Source organism: Microcaecilia unicolor, chromosome 2 (genome assembly GCF_901765095.1).
Source record: "Microcaecilia unicolor chromosome 2, aMicUni1.1, whole genome shotgun sequence".
Lineage (NCBI taxonomy): Eukaryota > Metazoa > Chordata > Amphibia > Gymnophiona > Siphonopidae > Microcaecilia > Microcaecilia unicolor.
In genome coordinates this window covers 152,660,707-152,675,565 of record NC_044032.1, presented here as the reverse complement: position 1 = coordinate 152,675,565, position 14,859 = coordinate 152,660,707, and the positions used below count along the sequence as shown (strand labels likewise).

The following is a 14,859-nucleotide window of genomic DNA, read 5'->3' as shown; positions in this document are numbered from 1 at the left end:
GCAGTGGGATTTGAACCGGCCACTTCTGGATTGCAAGACCGGTAGCCAGTAAAAATATGGGGAGCCCAAGGGGCAAAGTTTGGCTGGAAAATAGGAGTCTTTTTATTAATTTAGGGCTCCTTTTACTAAGCGGCAGTTAGCTCAATGCGGGCTTATCGCTCGCTACACAGAAAGTACCACCAGGCTACCGCAGCAGCCTAGCGGTATTTCCCACCCCTAGCATGCCGTCATTTCTGGTGCTACAAAAAAATGTATTTATTGTTGTAGCACTCGAGCATACCTGGCGGTAATCAGGCAGTGCCACGTGCACTCAATGGGTGGTGGTAAGGGCTCCCCCCTCCCCGAAATGGCCACGCAGCAAGTGCTTTACTTGCCACATGGCCATTTCCTGTAGGAAAGTGAGACTTCCCTTTTACCAGCTGCGGTAAAAGGGGGCATCGGCACGCATGTAAAACACATGCCGATGCCAGCACTGGCCACCTTTTGCACAGCTTGGTAAAAGGGACCCTTAGTATTTAGTTAGCACATTTGATATACTGCTGAGGACTTCATATAGGCATACACCCCTGGTTTCTATTTAGCGCACCGAGAGAGCTGTGCTGAAATTGAAGCATATTCTTTAACAACACATGTAACTTAATTGGCTTAACAAGTCAATCAGAGTTGTTAACAGCACTTAACAAGCAATAATCTGCACTAATTGGCAATAATTAGAATTTATGTGCACAAATTCCTAAGCATATTCTGTAATGCAATCTGTATAAATTGTAATGCACACAGCCAAAAAGGGGCGTGGTTATGGGCGGGGAACTGGGCATTCCAAAATTTACACCCACTGTTATGCCCCTGTGCACCTAAATCTATGTGCCAGCATTTACGCCATGTTTTCATTGGTGTAAACAGAGGCACGTAGTTTTGGGCACTGTGATATCAACTAAGCGTATTCTATATACTGTGCCAAAATCTAGGCATTGCTTATAGAATATGCATAGGCGGAAATGTTTTCTGCGTGGATTTTCTAGATGTCATATATAGAATCTGGCCCACAGTGGTTAACACCTACAATTTTCTATACAGTAGTACTGTCCCTAAAGGGCTCACAATCTAAGTAGTACATCTTGTACCTGGGGCAATGGAGGGCTAAGTGACTTGCCCAGGGTCACACAGAGTTGGAGAGGGAATTGAACCCGGTTCCCCAAGATCTCAATCCACTGCCGACTGTTAGGCAGCAGTGGGACTTACATAGCATAGTAACATAGTAGATGACGGCAGAGAAAGACCTGTACGGTCCATCCAGTCTGCCCAACAAGATAAACTCATATGTGCTACTTTATGTGTATACCTGACTTTGATTTGTATCTGCCATTTTCAGGGCACAGACCGTAGAAATCTGCCTAGCACTAGCTCCGCCTCCCAACCACTAGCCCCGCCTCCCACCACCGGCTCTGCCATCCAATCTCGGCTAAGCTTCTGAGGATCCATTCCTTCTGAACAGGATTCCTTTATGTTTATCCCACGCATTTTTGAATTCTGTTACCATTTTCATCTCCACCACCTCCCTCGGGAGGGCATTCCAAATATCCACCACTCTCTCCGTGAAAAAACACTTCCTGACATTTTTCTTGAATCTGCCCCCCTTCAATCTCATTTCATGTCCTCTAGTTCTACCACCTTCCCATCTACGGAAAAGGTTTGTTTGCGGATTAATACCTTTCAAATATTTGAACGTCTATATCATATCACCCCTGTTTCTCCTTTCCTCCAGGGTATATATGTTCAGGTCAGCAAGTCTCTCCTCATACGTCTTGCAACACAAATCCCATACCATTGTTGTAGCTTTTCTTTGCATCGCTTCAATTCTTTTTACATCCCTAGCAAGATACGGCCTCCAAAACTGAACACAATACTCCAGGTAGGGCCTCACCAACGACTTATACAGGGGCATCAACACCTCCTTTCTTCTGCTGGTCACACCTCTCTCTATACAGCCTAGCAACCTTCTAGCTACGGCCACCGCCTTGTCACACTGTTTCGTCGCCTTCAGATCCTCACATACTATCACCCCAAGATCCCTCTCCCCGTCTGTACATATCAGACTCTCACCGTCTAACACATATGTCTCCCGTGGATTTCTATTCCCTAAGTGCATCACTTTGCATTTCTTCACATTGAATTTTAATTGCCAAACCTTAGACCATTCTTCTAGCTTCTGCAGATCCTTTTTCATGTTTTCCACTCCCTCCTGGGTGTCCACTCTGTTACAAATCTTAGAATCATCCAGAAAAAGACAAACTTTACCTTCTAACCCTTCAGCAATGTCACTCACAAATATATTGAACAGAATCGGTTCCAGCACCGATCCCTGAGGCACTCCACTGATCACCTTTCCCTCATCCGAGCAAATTCCATTAACCACCACCCTCTGGCGACTTGAACCTGGTTCACAACCCACTGCACTAACCATTATGTTACTCCTCCACTAAGGTGTGCTACTGGTTTTAGTGTGCACTAAATACCTGTGGTCTGCATGGCACTTAACACACACTAATTGGTTAATGTGCACTAAGTCCGTTAGCGGATCCCTTAGTTAGGTAGCACTGTGCTCAATTTTCAGATCTATTTATCTGGGTAACAGGTGCTACTACCTGGGTAAGTAACGCTGAATGAGACGCGTCATTAATTTTCAGTGGCATTATCTGGATAATTCCACTGAAAATTAATGCAGACTGCCCCCCAGTTCGGGAGTGGCAGATTTTCTGGATAGCAGTGATACTTGACACCTCTTACCAGGCAGCTATCTGCATAACAGGGCAGCAAGATGCCCGCTCTGAGTTCTATCCGGAAAATGGTGCGGAGTGTCACCATTCTCTGGATACTAATGGTGACGGCCATTATACCAGAATATTCAGCTCCGGCATGCTGGTATCAGCTGATGCTAAATATTTGGGTATATGTTTAAACCAGCTCTGGAGTTTAAATATTACCCTGACTGATTTTAAGGACCAGCTGACTAAAACTTAGGCTTTGTAATGGCAGCCCTAATCCTAGAAGCTAGATCTAAACTTATTTTCAGCCACAAAGACTCAATCAGATCCAGCTGATAGTGTACTTCTGACTTCTCAGAGCTCAGCATGCCTTTGAAAATTCACCTTTATAAGGACACCTGGGAAAGCACATCAAAGTCCCATTATTACACCAAATTTTTGCATTCAAGCACTTGAGAATCGTGTTGGAACATTTTGGTGTGATGCATCCCGTGTACCAGACTTATCTACATTTTTTTTTTCAAATATGTCAGCGATGCTCAGCTCATTTGAAGGGGGGCAGACTCAAAAAAAATGTCAGGAAGTATTTTTTCACAGAGAGAGTAGTGGATGCTTAGAATTCCCTCCCGCGGGAGGTGGTGGAAATGAAAATGGTAATGGAATTCAAACATGTGTGGGATAAACATAAAGGAATCCTGTCCAGAAGGAATGGATCCTCAGGAGTTTAGCTGAGATTGGGTGGCAGAGCCGGTGGTGGGAGGCGGGGCTGGTGTTTGGGAGGCGGGGATAGTGCTGGGCAGACTTATACGGTCTGTGCCCTGAAGAGGACAGGTACAAATCAAGGTAAGGTATACACAAAAAGTAGCACATATGAGTTTATCTTGTTGGGCAGACTGGATGGACCGTGCAGGTCTTTTTCTGCCATCATCTACTATGTTAATATGTATTTCTTGGAGGATTGCAAACAGTTTGATTTTAAAGATAATCAAGCTGTGCAAATTATCCTGAAAATCAGACCTGTTTTTAGCATTCAATGACTGATCTTTTCTTTCTCCTTCTGTCTCTGCTCCCCCCCCCCCCCCCCTGCAAAAAGATTATTGTTGCTGCAAACAAATGGTTGCGTTTAATTTCAGTGTGTGCTGCCATGTTTTCCTTCCTTTGGTTACTGTGGCCCTGATTAAAACCTCTGCGTTAGAGACATATAGGGAAGCAAAAAGAGGAAATATGGGGACTTATTCCTGAGCAATAAACTGAATTTGAACTGTGTGCACAGGGACTATGCAGCAGTGCTTCCCAACCATATGTTTTTTTATTACTGGAAGGTAGTCAGGAATGGATCTAAGCCACAAATGGCTTGAATTAGACTTTAATTTACAACCTAGAAGGCGGCTCTGCATCTCTTTGTTAATTCCCTAAACTACCCCCACTCTCTGCTGAAGCACCTTTTTAATTGTTCAGTGGTTGGTGACATTATTATCATTTGTTTCTCTTCTTCTGTTCTGAAATTTTGTGTTTTCTAGCTGGCATCCATCCATACATTTAATTTACTGTAAATTGGTTAACTTACTGTAACCCTTGGTATTAAATTTCAAATCCTCTGCCAAGTAGAAATGTAAGAAACTATAGGCACAACCCACATCACTTTTTTTTTTCCTGAAAGCCTCATGTGCAGAATGCTAGAGCAAGTATGCTATGGGTCTCTAGTGTAGGCAAATTTATCTGATGTGTAACCCTTACCAGGCTGGGGACCTTTGCAGTTGTTCAGGTCTACCTCTGTGGAATCTTTAGGGTTCCAGGTCAGGACCAGGTGGGACGCTCTTCCCTCTCACTTCCAATGACTCAGTCCATGCTAAGGATTGTTCTAAACTAAAAGTTTCACTGAAAGCCTTTAAGGGTTATTTCAGTTGTTCCCAAACCTGGTCCTGGAGGCACCCCCAGCCAGTCAGGTTTTCAGTATATCCATAATGAATAGTCATGGGAGAGATTTGTATGCAGTGAAGGTAATGCATGCAAATTTTTCTCATGAATATTCATTGTGGGTATCCTAAAAACCTGACTGGCTGGAGTGCCTCCAGGATCAGGTTTGGGAACCACTGGGTTATTTAAATGGCAAAATAATAGGTAGAATGCAATTTAGAATAAGATAGACACTATCCTTCTACTGCTAAGACCTCTCTGATTCAGCAGAACCCTTCTCTTTTCCCCACGAATACCTTGTGGAGCAGGATGATGGACTCTAATGTAATTTGTCTGTGGAACCTGATCCTACTACTACTACTACTACTATAAATCATTTCTATAGCGCTACTAGTCGTACGCAGCGCTTCACAATGATCATGAAGAAAGACAGTCCCTGCTCAAAAGAGCTTACAACCTAAATTACGTTTTCTTTTTTTTTTTTTAATTTATTTATTAGATTTTTATACTTAAACAGAGGTCATCTGTCAAAGTGAAATACAGCCATAAGCAAAAATATAAAACTTATAAATCAACATCATTCAAGAGAACATTTTTTTTTTAGCTTCTTTAGACCACAATAAAATAAAGAAAAAGAAAGAAAGGGGGGGGCAGGGATCAGAGAAGATTATTTAGGAATTAACATCAGAATAATAAGGCACCTTACTTCCCGGTCTATAAACTACTTTGATAATTTTGAGTCTAGAAAGGATCTTAGCTGTTCTGGTACATAGAAAATATATTTTATCTGGGCCAACCATATTATACATTTACAGGGGTAAGCTAGCAAAAAGGAGCCTAAATTACGTTTTCGATGTGCGGATTAATATTTGCATTGTGTTCTCTGATATCATAATCTCGCTGATTTTTAGACTATGCCGTGGCTGTTGCTGTGAGGGAGGGTTGTCGAGCTGCTTTTTTGCCTTCTCCCTTGTCCGCACCTCTTGTCGTTCGCTTCTTCCCTCCTCTGTCTCAGATCCCAGGGTTGTCCATTGATTCCTCCTCTTCCTTTTTCAAAGATCAGGATTCCCTCTCCTTGTTACTGTAAGGCTTCTTCCTTCTCCTTAAGAGCAGGGGTGGTTACACTTTCAGGGACATGCAGAAGCCTAAGCAACCCCTAGCACTTCTCAACAATCTTGCTCCTTATTGTGCAATGGCTTAGCTTTTCAAAGACCCAGATAAGTGTTGGGTCTGATGTTTTATAGCAGTCCCAGTTTCTGTCCAAGAGATTTTGCCTCCTACCATCACCTCACTGGTTAGGAGAGCTCCTCTCCCCACCCCCCATTCTGCAATCTGCAAAAATACACACAGATCACAATATATCAGTGGAGCCACTAGAGGTCCTGACCATCCAATCAAGGCAGAGCCTTACGCATCCAGCTTTTCCTACATAAGCACACAATTGTGGAACGCACTACCAAAAGCCTTGAAAATGACGTACAACCACATAAACTTCTGGAAATCACTAAAAACTAACCTGTTCAAAAAGGCATACCCCACCGATCCAACATAAATGCCTGATCCCTGCAACACAACAAAACTAAAGTACGATATGGACAAAACTCAACTCTTCCAATGTACGTTTCCCCAATGTGGCCATGCCACATGAACTTTATCTTACCATAACATTACTTTGTTCTCACTGGAGTCTGCAAATGCCTCTCTGGTACTATCCAGCTCATAATCGAAAGTGATCGCCAGCCATTTCCCGACACAAATCGGGAGATGGCCGGCAATCTGGGAAAAGCGGCGAAATCAGTATAATCGAAAGCTGCTTTTTTTGACAGCATCGCCGCTTTCCCGTCTCCTCGCCGGCGAAAGTTCAAAGGGGCGTGTCGGCGGCGAAGCGAAGGCGGGACATGGGCGGGTATGGGCGTGGTTACCAGATAGCTGGCTTTTGCCGATAATGGGGAAAAAAATACGGCGTTAAGCAGTATTTCACCAGGTTTACTTGGTCCTTTTATTTTCATGACCAAGCCTCAAAAAGTTGCCCAAACTGACCATATGACCATCGGAAGGAAGCGGAGATGACCTCCCTGTACTCCCCCAGTGGTCACTAACCCCCTCCCACCAAAAAAAACCCCACTTTAAACACTTTTTTCCAGCCTGTAAGTCAGCCTCAAATGCTGTACCCACCTCCATGACAGCAGAATGTTTTCTGTCCTCTGACAGCCTTTTCCTACTTGTGATGTGGTTCTGGGGTGAGTGTGACACATTTTCTGTTATTTGCACTGCAGAGTCACATCAGCAATGCATTGTGGTGGGTGTAGGTATTGGTAGTTGGTAGGCTCTACTCCCCTGGTGCTTTCCCCCTGCTTACTGGGTCAGAGTGTGCCCTGTTTTGTTTCCTGTTGTAGTCCATGCGGTAGTGGCCATTTTTGTAAGCCAGTTTTAGTTCCCTTTTCTGTGTTACCCACGTTACAGAACTTAGTTATTACTTTGATTGGTGCTGAAAGAGGGCATTGTACACCATTGTGCCAGCTCTGACCTACTGCTAATCTTAGTACCAGGGGACTCTTTGCCAGTGGGGCACAACCTCTGATCTGCAGTTAACTGTGAGTAAACGTGCATATTTCAAGAAAGGACTTTTTCAGAGAGATTAGTCTTCAGGTGTGAACTGGTGTGCCAAAGTTATACAGCAGCAATAAGTCCTAGAGGCTGTATGCAGGTCCCTGGAGCAGTTTTAGTGGGTGCAGTACATTTGTGGGTAGTGGGTTTTGGGGGGGGGGGGGTTGGGGGGCTCAGCTCCCAAAGTAAGGGAGCTATGCACGTGGGAGCTTTTCTGAAGTCCACCGCAGTGACCCCTAGGGAGCCCGGTTGGTGTCCTGCCATGTCAGGGGGGCCAGTGCACTAAAAATGCTGGCTCCTCCCACGGCCAAATGCCTTGGATTTGGCCAGGGTTTGAGATGGCCGACATAACTTTCCATTATCGCTAAAAAACGAAGCCGCCCATCTCAAACCCTGGCCAAATCCAAGGCATTTGGCTGGCCGGAACCGTATTATCGAAACAAAAGATGGCCGGCCATCTTTTTCGAAAATACGGGTCTGGCCAGCTGTTTGCAGCACCGCCAAAATACATCACCGGCCATGTATTTCGCCGGCGCCATTCGATTATTCCCCTCTATGTAAGCCGCATTGAGCCTACAAATAGGTGGGAAAATGTGGGATACAAATGTAACAAATAAATAAATAAATATTCATTGCAGATATCAAGAAAACCAACCTGGTTAGGCATGGTCAATGCAATATAGCACAGCTCTTGAACCATTCCAAGCCCCACTGTCACTTCTGCATTATCTGTGGAGAAGGCTGATTTTTGTTACTACTGTTGCAGTCCCAACATGTATTTGCAGGATGTCCCATACAGGGGCGTAGCTACGGGTGGGCCTGGGTGGGCCCAGGCCCACCCAATCACAACTCAGGCCCGCCCAGTCAGCGCTCGGAAAATCGGGCATTAAAAAAAAAAAATCTGTGAAGCCGTTTGACAGGCAGCGCTTCGCGTCTGCCCTGCGTGCATTGCAAAAGAAGGAAATCGTCTTCGGGCCTTCCCTCACTATGTCCCGCCCTCGGAAGGCGGGACACAGTGAGGGAGGCCCGAAGACGATTTCCTTCTTTTGCAATGCACGCAAGGCAGACGCGAAGCGCTGCCTGTCAAACGGCTTCACAGATTTTTTTTTTTTTTAAGGCGGTCGCTCCCCCATTGTAAAAAAAAAAAGGCGCCTATGTGCACATGCACTGTGCGGCAGCACCATTTCCCCTGGCCGTTGCACGTGGCGCCTATGAACATGCGCTGCACCGCTACCCGCCACCTGGTACCACAGACAGAATGCCTCGGATAATCAGCCCAGCTCTTTGACGACAACGGCGGTGGCAGTGCTGGCTTGGCCTGTTGGCTGCGTGAGGTGAGACTGACGCTCAGCCTCTGCCTGACTGACTCATGTCATCATCAAACAACTGAAGCCTCTTCTTCTTAAGGTAGGGACCGCGACCAGGCGACCACCGACACAGTTCCCGCTGCGGGTGCTGACTGCGTGTGTGGTGTGGGCTACTGGGTGGAGGGGGGGGATAATGGATCCTGGAATTAGATGGGTCGGGTCAAGTCCACCTCCCTGGCACTTGCAGAAGCTCACCCGACCCATCCCCGACACAGCGCAGACAGGGCAGCCAGAAAGTTGGAGAAAACAGAAGATGAGGTGTTCCTTCCTAAGGTTTTGTGTTCTTTTTACTTATTTGACAGCTTTTTAATTTATTTAAAAGTTTCCTGTATCTAGGTTTAAGTAAATATCATGAAATAAAAACTGAACATCAGTAAAATAGCTTAAAAGTGATTATAGCTGGTAGAAACAGCAGTTATAATTCTCTGTATTTTATGCTCATTTTTCTATGCTGTTCTAAACAATACACATTGCAAAATTTCTATGAGAATGTTCCTTGATTTTAACTGTTTCTGTAATCTGCCTTTGGGATTGGAAAGCCTGGTGTTATAAAGATGGAATATACTGAAATTCAATGGAAGTAAAATTAAACTCTCCTTTCATTGGGGCATATAGAATGACGTCTGCATCTGGTGTCTGTTTTGGTGGCCCTTTACTAGTTGAAAAGAGAAGGGGAAAGGGAATGGAAAAGAGAAGAGGAGAGGAAGAGGAAAGAAGGGAGGTGGAAAGGGAAAAGTGGAAGAAAAAGGGCATGATAGAAGGGGAAGGAGAAAGGGTGGTAGGGGAAAGGAGAAAAGGGGGGAGGAGAGAGAAGGGAAGGTGAGGAGGGAAAAGAAGAAGAAGAAGGGGGGAAGGATGGAAAGGGCAAAAAGAAGAAAAAAGGGGAGAGAGAAATGAGGACAGGAAAGTGGAAAGGGTCAAAAAAGGAAATGGAAGAGAGGGGAAAGGAAGGAAAGAAAAGGAGGGAAAAAAGAAAAATGGTGAAAGATGAAAGGGAAGATCTGGTTTCATTTTACAATAGGTGAATTGATGTTCTAGTGCTCACTGTAGTGTTTAAGATGATTTCTTTTTCCTTGTGTGACTCGTAGAAATAACTGCTTATGGTATGGTAGAATTGCTCTATAGGTCCTGAGTGTTTTGTATTCTCGGTATGGTGGTTTTAAGGTTTGCAACATAGGTTCCGAATATATATGTGGTTTATGTTGCTGTAGGACAGCTGTTGGGCAGACTGTTTATTAAAAATGATTTAGAATCCCCCAAAAAACTACTCACACCTTATATATACATAGTGCCCACCCATATTAGCTCTGGGCCCACCCAAAATGTCAGGTCTGGCTACGCCACTGGTCCCATAATTGCTATAATATTTTCTCTGTTGTAGACTGGCAAGGATATATTCTCATCCTAGATCATCCTTGCAGTAGGTTGTTGTTGTGTGTGTGTGTGTGTGTGTGTGTGTTTTTTTTTTAAAGAAATCTTTGTAGGGTTCATTTGCTCATGCAGGTTAGCAAAGAGCTACGGTGTAATAATCTGTTACCAAGATGTTGACCAACCTTGATTTTTTTTTCCATTTCTTGGTTAGGAATGCCACAATCCTAAGTACTAGGTGTATTTCTTCCATGTGCTCTGCCAACAGTGCTAAGGGGGTCTTTTGCTAAGCCACAGTAGAAATTAGTTGGCAGTAAATGCCAAGAAACCCATTATGGGCATCTCGGCATTTACTGCCAACTGATTTCTATGGTGAGCTAAAAATGCTACCGCACTTTAGTAAAAGACCTCCTAAGATGCCTGGCACTTTTTTGGATTAAAGCATGGACTTTTTAGGGGGTTCATTTTCAAACATCCCACATGGGCAGTTTTAATCCATGCACTTTAGATGTATTTTTAAAGAGAAACTGTCCGTATTCATTCATTCTGACAATTAATAAATGTGAAAGTATGTATGCTCTTAAAAGCATCTGGTCCAGTGATAGATGAGTGTATGAGTTGGGGGAGGGGGAAGGCAAAATAAACACAAATGTTTGAAAATTGAATGTACGCATATATTTCTCTTCCTCAGTTCAAAACACTCACATGTATGCCTCTTTTTCCCATGTTGAAAAGTATGCAGACCGTGGAACCCATGAGAGCACTCTCAGGCAATTTTTACCACACTAATTGCCTTTAAAAGCCCTGTTAAAGGCTTTTGAAAATTGCCTTTCTTCTTGGTATATGATTGTGTGCTATGAACCCTTCTAGCACACTTATGGATAACACCATTATAGTCACATATTTGGTTGAGCTTTGCAAGAGATCAGTGCAAATTACAGTTTGTTCAAAATGTTTGGGGGTGCTTTAATTGCAGAACGTCATTGGTTTCATATTGAACTGTGAACTAAATTTAAAATATTGATTATGACCTCTAAGGCTCTGAAGGGAGCTGGATTTCCTCTGTAACATCCCTTTGTGAATGTCCCTGGGTCCAGGCCTGAACTGGCAGGAGTCTCCCTTGGGCAGTCCCTTGAGTACATGGCAACTGGTGCCTCCACCTGAGGAATGAAGGGGTTGGTGGATGGAATTTTCCTCCCTTCTTCCCAGGAAAAATCCAAACATACCCATTGGTAAAAAAAAAGGCTGGCTAAAATATTCAATGGTTTATTTAAACAATATATATTGTCTGATAGAGTAGTCGAACAGTGAAAGCATCAGACTTTAGAAAACATGTCCATTAGGTAGCATAGTAAGCATTTCTCAAACAGTATACTCTATAACACTCTAATTAACCATTCAAATATATACTTTTCCCTGCACAGTACCTCTGATTAGAGGGCACTCTTTCTTGAACCTCTCTATCCCATCATTAACTATCTGACCCACTGTCACCCCCATCATAACCCAAGTCTCACCCATAAGCTGTAGCATAACTGGACCAATGGCTGTTGGGGTCCTGAGAAGGTTCAGTGGTCTGGCCAGCCTCCGCTGTTCTGCTGTAGGATCTCAAGCTTAGGCTTTCCAAGGCTTTGACTCTTTTGCTCACCTGTAGCTTGACCTATAGATAGGGCTGGACCCTGCAGCTCCACCTGAGCTGTCTAGGGCCACCTGCCTCTTCTGCTTCTGGACTCTGCACTGCCTGGGGTTGCCTTCCATGGGATATCAAACCTCTGCCTGGATTGCCTGGGTCCACTTCCTACTAGATCCCATAGCTCCACCTATACTACTTGGGGCTTCGCCTCCCTACACCCCCATAGCTTTGCCTGAGCTGTCTGCGTCCTCTAACACTGGACTCTCTTCTCCTTTTAGTTGGACCAGTTCTTAGAATCACCCCCCCCCCCTCCCCGCTAGGTCCCCAGCCCTTAAGCTCTTTTACGAGTCCAGCTTTAATGATTTTAGCCTTCTAGAGTCTGTGACTTGCAGTTTAGTTTTCCCTCCCTTAATCAAAAGACCAAGAGATAGGATGACATTTTTAGTCAAGATTTCATTCCTAAATTTTATGTATTTATTTACACAAATAACACTGGGGTCACACCAAATCTTTTCTTGTCTGGTTATTGAGAGGAGTTTGCTTTGGTATCTGAATATATCCCTGTCATGCCTGTATGATACATATACTTCATCCCAGAGTCTTATCCTTTAACTTTGGCAGTTTTTATTATTTAAATGTCAGTGTAACCAGCAATTTGCAGATTCTGCCCTGCTATCCCCTTTGACTTGCATATCCACTGAAGTATCAATTTATAGATTATTTTCATTATGCTGTACTAATAAACCACCTCAGTCTTCAGTGACCATCTTTCCCATTTCCTCAGTTCACTGTTAGCCAAATAATTCTGTTTCTCAAACCACAACTTTTTTTTTTTTTTTTTGGGGGGGGGGGGGGGGGGGGGGGTTGACCTTGATACTGAACTAAGTTGGTGTAAACCAAAGAGAATTCTGAGACTCAGCCAAATGACACTGCTTACTGTTCCAATGTCAGGTGAGATGGTAATCTACAAGACAAAGAGCAAAAATATTTCAGTGCTAAGGAACTTTACGCCAAAGGGATTGAGATACCTAATTATTTACATTTCAGCAAACTTTTGAAAACAGGGCTGTTTTTCTTTAGGTGAAGTTTATTTAATTTTTTGTAGTAAAGTTCAGAGGCAGAGGCCGTGGTCTTTAGTGAAACTAGCAAGCCTATGTTAGAAGATTTTATATATATAAAAAAAAGCTAAGTATTTAGATGTGTAAACTGGTATATATGCAGGGGTGTGCTGGTAAATTGTTAACAGGGGGGCTCTCTCTCGCCAGCAAAGTAAAAGAGAATTCAGGAGGGGCCCAAGCCCACATTTTGGGATTCATTTGTTAAAGTAGCCATGGAGAACCGGCTCCCAAAATTCTTAAAAACTTAACAAACGGCTCTCGAGAGCCTGTGAGAGCCTGCTCCAGCACACCACTGTTATATGTTTAATAACAATTTTAGAAAAGGGCCCTATATGTATGTATATGCAACAAGCATGCCCAGATTTGAAGGGGAAGTGGTTTGGGCGGACATTGAAAGGATACATGTGTTCCCTATTTTACAACAGCAATACACATCTAGGTCACAATATGTTTTGTTGGCATTTACACCTGCTCTGAGTCATGCCAAACTGTCAGCTGTTTCTAAGGGCCCGAGGTTTTGAGGATTGAAAAGGGAACTGTGCTTTCTTTCTGGGTCTAAAAACCACTTGAAAAGGCAAAACAAAAAAGAGTTTTGGAGCTCATCTCCTTAAATGGGTCCTTTTGGATATAGAGTTTTTGCAAAATCTGCCATTTCCATTTTAAGTGCTGATGCCACTTTTTTTGAATGTATGTGTTTTATAAAATGGCTGCTCCTGCTGTGTGGCTCAGAACATACACAGTGGGGTCACTAATCAGCTGGTGCTGGTGAGCGTTTTGCTGACTGCTGCAGGAATTATTCCACGATATTCAGTGCCAGAATTCTGAACTTAAACAGCTACGAGCTAGCACATAAAGATAGGACTGTGATTTATGTGGTCCCATTTATGTGGTTACCCTGGTTAGTTAAGTGCTGAATATCAGCACTTAACTGGCCAACTACTGCCCCTGCCCCTATAACACCCCCCCCCCCCCCCCCCCCCCCAAATAGCTGGTTTTCACTTAGGGGTCCTTTTACTAAGTATCCGCATTTACTTTTGAGAATCGGGGCCTGAGTGTAGAACAGTTTTTATCTCAGAAAATTGACCCAGGTAACTGCTCAGTTACGCAAGCAAATTCCATTGAAAGATTCCCTCATATTGCCTCCACTCTGTCTATATTATTCAGAGGTACCCAAGAATGACAAATATCATTTTAAGTTGATTAATTCATTTATCACACAATACAAAACTTACATCTTTGTAGGCTCTTGTTTGTCCTGTTTGTCTGTCCTAATTAGATTGTAAGCTCTGTCGAGCAGGGCCTGTCTCTTCATGTTCAAGTGTACAGCGCTGCGTACGTCTAGTAGCGCTATAGAAATGATAAGTAGTAGTAGTAGTAGTTATACCTGTACACCTTGCCTAAAAAAAATATAACTCTTAGAGAGTAATTTTACCATTAATGCAGGACAGTAAACTTAACTCTTAAGCTTTTACCTGAGGCAATGGAGAGTGAAGTGGCTGCCCAAGGTTATAAGGAGCATCAGCTGAATTCTAAGGAACTAGTCTTCAGTTGGATTAATATGTTTAAGGTCTTCTTCCTGGTCTGTATGTGTCTATGAGTGCAAATAAAAAACATGAGAATAGAATTGTCCCTGGTGACCACTGGCCATCACCCTCCTCAGCCTGGTTGCAGAAAGGCTAGGGATATAGATGAGAAATACAGAGTGTAGAGCTTATGGGACTGAAAGCAACAAGATAAAAGGGTATGGTCTATAGTTTAGGGGTCCTTTTACTAAGCTGTGTAAGCATCTAAACGCGCCAAAATGGAGTTACCACCCGACTACTGCGTGGCTCTTGCAGTAATTTCATTTTTGGCGCACGTCCGATACGGGCATCTGAAAAATATTTTTTATTTTCAGATGCGTGTAGCAGATACGCGCAGGTCATTACCGCCCACATTCTTTACCTCTAAGTCTATGGCTGGCGGTAAGGTCTCAGGCCCAAAATGGACAAGTGGCAATTTTTATTTTGCCGCACATCCATTTTCGGTAAAATTAAAAAGGGTTACTTTTTTACTGGTGCGCTAAAGAATGGATTGGTGCATGC

The 14,859-nt window shown here is 43.6% G+C and overlaps 1 protein-coding gene across 1 annotated transcript in view; it reads left to right on the top strand.

Annotated features, from left to right (window-relative positions):
• The window catches only part of LIX1 (limb and CNS expressed 1), a 181,449-nt gene that overhangs the window by 60,277 nt on the left and 106,313 nt on the right, over positions 1-14,859 (top strand). The window lies entirely within an intron of this gene.